The sequence below is a fragment of the Phaseolus vulgaris genome, chromosome 11, assembly GCF_051622355.1.
Source record: "Phaseolus vulgaris cultivar YP4 chromosome 11, ASM5162235v1, whole genome shotgun sequence".
NCBI lineage: Eukaryota > Viridiplantae > Streptophyta > Magnoliopsida > Fabales > Fabaceae > Phaseolus > Phaseolus vulgaris.
The window spans coordinates 29,306,170-29,313,461 of record NC_143508.1 but is presented as its reverse complement, the minus strand read 5'-3'; the positions used below and the strand labels follow the sequence as shown (position 1 = coordinate 29,313,461).

Genomic DNA, 7,292 nt, shown 5'->3' with positions numbered 1-7,292 from the left:
AAAATGCACAAAGGATCAAGTATCAAACTCAGAAAATTATATGACACTAAAGCAAGAAACAACAAATTCAATAAAAGTACTACAAGAAGTGATGACAATTATGGAAAAAAAAAAGACTAAGACAAAACTTGTATGGATTCAAAAAGGAAAATAGTCAAACATATGATAGGCAACATAAAGAAAACAGCAAGAAAACTCAAATAAGCCTAAAACAGAAACATAAATTGCAAGAAATTAAAGAGCTCTTGAAATTAAAGTGCAACACAACTCAAAAATTAAACAAGAACACACCTAAACTCATGATATCACATGATATGATTCCAATAGCACAATTTGAATGATTATTGACATTCTTAGGAATCATCTTGAGTTGGATATGAGATAGGCACTTTATCATAGAATTGGATCAAGGTTCTATGAACAAGAACTCACCAAGACTAGTACCAAAACCCAAACTCATATGGAAGTTCCATGTATTGTCAAATTGAACCGATTAAAATGGAACAAAAGGCAAGATTACCGAATAGAAATGCTAGAAACTTAAAAGCACCGAACCAAAATCAAACAAAAGAAGAACAGCCAGCTGAAAATTGAAAAAGCCGAACCAAAAAAAGGCAAGAACACAAGCTAAGACATGAACATAAAAAGAGAAGGAAGGAAGGAGAAGAGAAAGCTCATGAAGATGGAGGAATGGTTGGATGATCACGCCACTCAGAGGATGGTGACTCCAAGATGAGTGTGCAAGCTGCCACTTGAGGTAACCATTGAACTCTCAAGATAAGACTAGTGAAGAAGGCACAAAGCTCTCCAATGCTCTCTCAAAAATTGAGTATAGTTTCTCTAATCAAAATTCAAATCTGAAAAATACAAAGGCAACACCTTAATTTATAGCCTAGAGGTGCTGAAATGCAAAGCTAAATGAATTCAAAATTCCCCCCAAAAACAAATGAAAGTGGCGCCAACTATAGTCATGAGGAAGGTGTGACCTTCTCTCTCACTTTGGCACCTCCCTAATTACTCCTACACCTATCTACTAACGCACCCCCCTAAGACTCCTAACTAAAGACCTAAAGATGCTTTAACAAAAGAGGTTTCTAATGTTTCCCTCTAAGCACCTTCAAACAAAGAAATTACAAAAAGAGAAAATAAACGTCCATTAGCTCCTAAAGCTTTGAACATGCTTCTTGCAAGCCTTTGAGGTGGGCTTTGACCTCCATGGGCGTCCTCCATTTGAGCCTCAACCTCTTCTTGCTCTTGATGATTGGCCTCCATGTCCACTTGAGCTTGATCTCCATCAATACTGATGGTCTTACCCCTCAATTGTTTACTCTGTTGATCTTCAATCCTAACTGGTTTTGCTTCTAAAGAGAAGCCACTGGACCTATCTTCCTTAAGATTTGATATGGTCCAATAAACTTAAGAGATAACTTCCTTGATCTGATAGCTCGTCCTACACCCTTGGTTGGTGTCACTCTCATGAATACATGGTCTCCAGCTACAAACTCCAAAGGTTTTCTTCTCTTATCTGCATAAGATTTCTGCCTACTTTGGGAAGCTTTCATTCTGTCTTGTATCTGCTTCACTTTCTCAGTGGTTTGTTGAATTAACTCTGGCCCAACCAAAACTGTTTCACCATCTTGATACCAGCATAAAGGAGTTCTGCACTTCCTCCCATATAGAGCTTCATATGGTACTATCCCAATACTAGCATGATAACTATTATTGTAAGTGAACTCCACTAGAGGTAACATCTCATCCCAACTTCCCAGATGATCCAAAATACATGTCCTTAACAGATCTTCTAAAGACTGGATCGTTCTCTCAGTCTGTCCATCTGTTTGAGGATGATATGCAGAGCTCATTCTCAACCTAGTTCCCAAAATCCATAGCAATGTTATCCCATTTCCACTCAGGAATATCCAACTGCTGTAACAAACCACCAGGTCTCTGATGCTCTACTTTGGCCTTCTGACATGTCAAGCAAGTACCAACATATTGAGCTATTTCTTTCTTCATGCCTGACCACCAAAAGGACTCCTTCAAATCTTGGTACATCTTATTCATACCGGGATGTAGACTAAGATGACTCTTATGACCCTCTTCTAGGATCATTCTCTTCAGCTCTTCATTTTCAGGTATGCAAATCCTGCCATTAAATCTCAAGATCTCATCTTTTTCCATCACAAAGTCCTTAACTTGATTTGTACCTTGTAACTCCACAATACGCTTCAGACTAGGATCCTCTAACTGCTTTTCCTTTATTATTCCAAGGAAATCATTAGTTATAGTTAACTTCCTACAACTAATATGATTAACATGGAATTTCACTCCCAAATTTAAATCCCTGAATTGCTCAATCAACTTCTGCTCTTCAATCATCATAGCTGACACTTGTACTGACTTTCTACTAAAAGCATCTACAACTACATTAGCCTTCCTTGGATGATACATCAGTTGAAAATCATAATCCTTCAGAAATTCCATCCATCTTCCTTGTCTCATATTCAACTCTTTTTGATCAAACAAATATTTTAAACTTTTATGGTCACTGAACACCTGAAATTGAGCTCCATACAAATAATGCCTCCAAATCTTCAAAGCAAACACTACGGCTGCCAACTCAAAGTCATTAGTAGGATAGTTTCTCTCATGAACTTTAAGTTGCCTTGAAGCATATGCAACTGCTCTTTTCTCTTGCATCAAGACACAACCCAAACCCTGATAGGAAGCATCACAGTAAACCTCAAAAGGTTTTCCTATATCAAGAATCACTAACACCGGAGCACTAGTTAACCTTTTCTTTAGCTCTATGAAACTCTGCTCACATCTGTCAGTCCAAGCAAAAGGTTGATCTTTGCGAGTTAACTGTGTCAAAGGAGCTACTACTCTAGAAAAATCTTCAATGAACCTCCGATAATAGCCAGCTAGACTCACAAAACTTCTTATCTCAGTGACTGTCTTAGGGTGTTCCCACTGAAATACTGCCTCCACCTTGGTTGGATCCACTGAGATCCCCTGAGCTGATATTACATGCCCTAAGAAATTGACTTCCTCCAGCCAAAACTCACACTTAGAGAACTTAGCATATAATTCTTTTTCCCTCAAAATTTCCAACACTATCTTCAGATGTTCTTCATGTTCTTCCTCGGTCCTTGAATAAATAAGTATCTCGTCTATAAATACTACAACAAACTTATCCAAGAAAGGACGGAAAATTCTATTCATGTAATCCATGAAAAGAACTGGAGCATTTGTTACTCCAAACGGCATCACTACATACTCATAGTGTCCATAACGAGACCTAAAAGCTGTCTTCTGAACATCTTCAGCTTTTACTAAAATCTGATGGTATCCAGATCTCAAATCAATCTTTGAGAACACTGAGGCTCCATGTAACTGATCCATCAAATCATCAATTCTGGGCAGAGGATACTTGTTCTTGATGGTCAACTTATTCAATTGTCGGTAATCCACACACAACCGAGACCCTCCATCCTTTTTTTTAACTAGAAGCACCAGAGCCCCCCATGGAGATACACTGGGCCTGATGAATTGTTTCTCCAATAAGTCTTCAACTTGCTTCTTTAGTTCAATTAATTCAGCTGGAGCCATTCTGTAAGGTCCCATTGACACTAGTCCAGCTCCAGGTACCAAATCAATAGAGAATTCTACTTCTCTCTTGGGAGGTATTCCAGGTATTTCTTCTGGAAATACATCCATGAAATCCTTCACCACATGTATACTACTTTTTTCTTTATCATTCTTAACTCCCATCTGAGTTAAGATTACAAAGCACCTTGATCCTTCTTTCAATTCTGACCACACATGTTGAGCAGACATCACATATGACTCCTTGGAATCTGAAAATACTATTTTCTGTTGACTACAATCTATGAGAATGTGATTGGCAGATAGCCAATCCATTCCTAGAATAACATCCAGGTCTTGAAGAGGTAGACAAATCAAATTTATTTTGAACATCCGTCCCTCTACTATTACTGGACATTCTAAGCAAACAGTAGAGGTCAATACTTTTCCTGATGCAGGTGTAGAGACCAGCAGTTCAAACGACAACTCTTTCACTAAAAGACCCAACTCATCTACACACAAACTTGATACAAAAGAATGTGTCGCTCCTGAATCAAACAAAACTTTAACACATCTACCAGCTATATAACATATACCTTGTACCAAGTTACCTGACTGAGATGTTTCAGCTCCTGACATAGCAAAAACTCTCCCTGTTGCCTGAGGTCTATTGCCTTCACTCCTAAATTGTTGAAAACTGCCTGATGGAGTCATCCTATTCTTGTTAGGACAATCTCTAGCAAAATGTCCCATCTTTTGGAATGTAAAACATCTTTTCTCTGGAGTTCCCTTGGTGCACATATTGGTGGTATGTGGTCCACCACAATGGAAACATCTAGGTTTCCATGATTATTGCTGCTGAAACTGGGGTGGAGCTATTCCTGTCCTATGCTGTGGAGGTCTAGCATAAGGCTTGTGTGGTTGATGTTGTACCTTGGCCTTCCCACTATAAGACCCTCCTGGGTGTGATCTCATTACCCTGGAATCACCCTTTTCCAAGGTCTCCACCATCTTCGCATTCTCCACTAAGGCAGGAAACTCCCTGATGCACATAGGTGATATAGTCTTCTTCAACTCATGTTTTAAACCTTCTTCAAACTTCCTACACCTCCAAGCCTCAGAGGTAGCTTGGGTGTAGAATCTGGCTAGATACTCAAACCTAGCAGCATAAGCATTCACTGACATCTCTCCTTGTTCCAACTTGAGAAATTCAGCTTCCTTTGCAAACCTGGCACTATCTGGAAAATATTTCTCCAAAAACTTCACTCTAAAACACTCCCAGTCCAAAACTTCAGCTCCGGCTTCCATCATTTGTTGAGCTCCCATCCACCAGAACTCTACTTCTCCAGACAACAAATATGTAGCAAAAACCAATTTCTTATCCTCAGGGTAGGAGGTTGCCCTAAAGATCTTCTCTAGCTCCCTTATCCATTGGTCTGCTTGATCAGGAGTGGCATTCCCACTGAACTTAGGTGGGTTATGCCTCATAAACTCTGTCAGTCCCATCTGTTCCTGTGACAAACTGACATGAGAAGCTGTTGCAACAGATCTAGCATTCTCCCAATGATGCATTGCTGCCTGGTGATTCTGAGCCATTGCCACATTCTATTGTTGGATAGCATTTGCCATCATCTCAATAGCCCTGGCAATCTGGTTCATCTAAGAAGAAGGTTGGGGAGGGGTAGGAGGTCTAGGAGCCATTCTATAAAACACACTAGAATTTTAAACTATGTAGTTTTTACTAACAAACCAATTAAAGAACACAAAAACAACCCCATAACCCTTAGGTCTCCTAAGGTTCGAACAGCTCTGATACCATAATGTAACATCCCTAATTTTACTCCTTTTTATAAAAAAAAAATATTATGCGTGCAATATCTAATTAACATATAAACATATATTGTTTTCTCATATTTGTATCTCAAAATATATCCCTCTTCATAGGGATTTAATAAATACATCCAAAAAGTTTAAAAACTAAACAAAGCAAAGCATTCAATTTAAATTTATCTAATCCTTCTGCTACTCACTAAGGAGCTCTATTACCTGCAATCTCATCTGCTCCCGTGTAAATACATGATCATCACAGTTAGAGAAACAACACAACCAAATAAAAGGGTAAGCTAGCCATATAAAACAAAATTCTATAAAATTTCACTTTGAAATTAATAAAACATAAATCATAAGTCTCATACAAATTCTCAAATCATCAAGTGTCATACAAATTCTATATTCATCTTTCACATGTCAGACTTCCACTGACTCATATAACGTAGACACTTGACTCTACTTCCAGAAGACTCGTGTATTGAAATTAGAATCCTGTGACCTGCACCTGTCATACTACTTGTTGTGAATCCACACAACCATGCGCATAAACATCTAAATATCTCATCATCTCGTATGACAGGGTAAATTCACATGACCTGAAAGACGAGATTATATTTCAAACCCCAGACAAAGTCATATGAACCTCCATCGACTCTCACCAACTGAATAACTTCATCTATGTGATTCCATTATATCAGTAGAGTTAGGATGTCTCATTACGGGCCTGACAGATCAATACACCCTAACAACAATCTCGACACGGTATTTCCTTTCCTGAAAATACTATGTCTTGATAACACTTTCAAATCATTGCACACTTCATTTAACACATCAATACACCATTCAATCATAATATATAATTTAAACTTTCTAACAATCCAAATATATCCAAAAAGTTATTTAACAATAGTAATCTTAATATAAACTATGCTAAAATAATAAAAATAACAATATTCATATATGTATACAAAATTTTGGATTGAACGAAAATATTTTAGGTTGATCGAAATCACATCAGAGAGAACCCAGAAATTTTGGTTTGAATGGAAATATTTTAGGTTGATCGAAATCACACCAGAGAGCACCCAGAAATTTTGGTTTGAACGAAAATATTTTAGGTTGATCAAAATCATACCAGAGAGCACCCAGAAATTTTGGTTTGAACGAAAATATTTTAGGTTGATCGAAATCACACCAGAGAGCACCCAGGAATTTTGGTTTGAACAAAAATATTTTAGGTTGATCGAAATCACACCAGAGAGCACCCAGAAATTTTGGTTTGAACGAAAATATTTTAGGTTGATCGAAATCACAACAGAGAGCACCCAGAAATTTTGGTTTGAACGAAAATATTTTAGGTTGATCGAAATCACAGCAGAGAGCACCCAAAAATTTTGGTCTGAACGAAAATATTTTAGGTTGATCGAAATCACACCAGAGAGCACCGAAATTGACAAAGGCCCTGCTATAGCTAAAATTACTCTAATCAACATCAAACAACCAATACTCAACAACATTATAATTGTATAACAGCAACCCTATATCCAATTTCACCTTCAAATCTTCTAGCCTAGTGTTCTATTGGAAATTAAGGCTAGCTTCCCTTACCTGAAAAATTAGAAGATATTCACTAAGAGCCCCAAAACCACCAAGAACCCAAAGGTAACTTAACCTGTATCACAGAGTCCTATTAAAAAATCTAACTATATCACTAGGACCCTGAGCTAACAGAGATTAACCCTGAAGCTAAAAGGGTCACATGCAAGCAAGGACAAAAACAACCTAACAAGTTCCAAATTTAACTCAAAGAGAAGAGCAAAAACGAACTTACTCTAGCAGAGATTCTGATCGGGCAGTCTTGTAGTACTCACTGC

General features: G+C 37.8%; 1 pseudogene; it reads right to left on the bottom strand.

Moving 5' to 3' along the window:
- Positions 1–3,133: 3,133 nt before the first annotated feature.
- On the bottom strand, positions 3,134–5,235 carry LOC137838675 (uncharacterized; annotated as a pseudogene).
- Between the last annotated feature and the right edge of the window lie 2,057 nt (positions 5,236–7,292).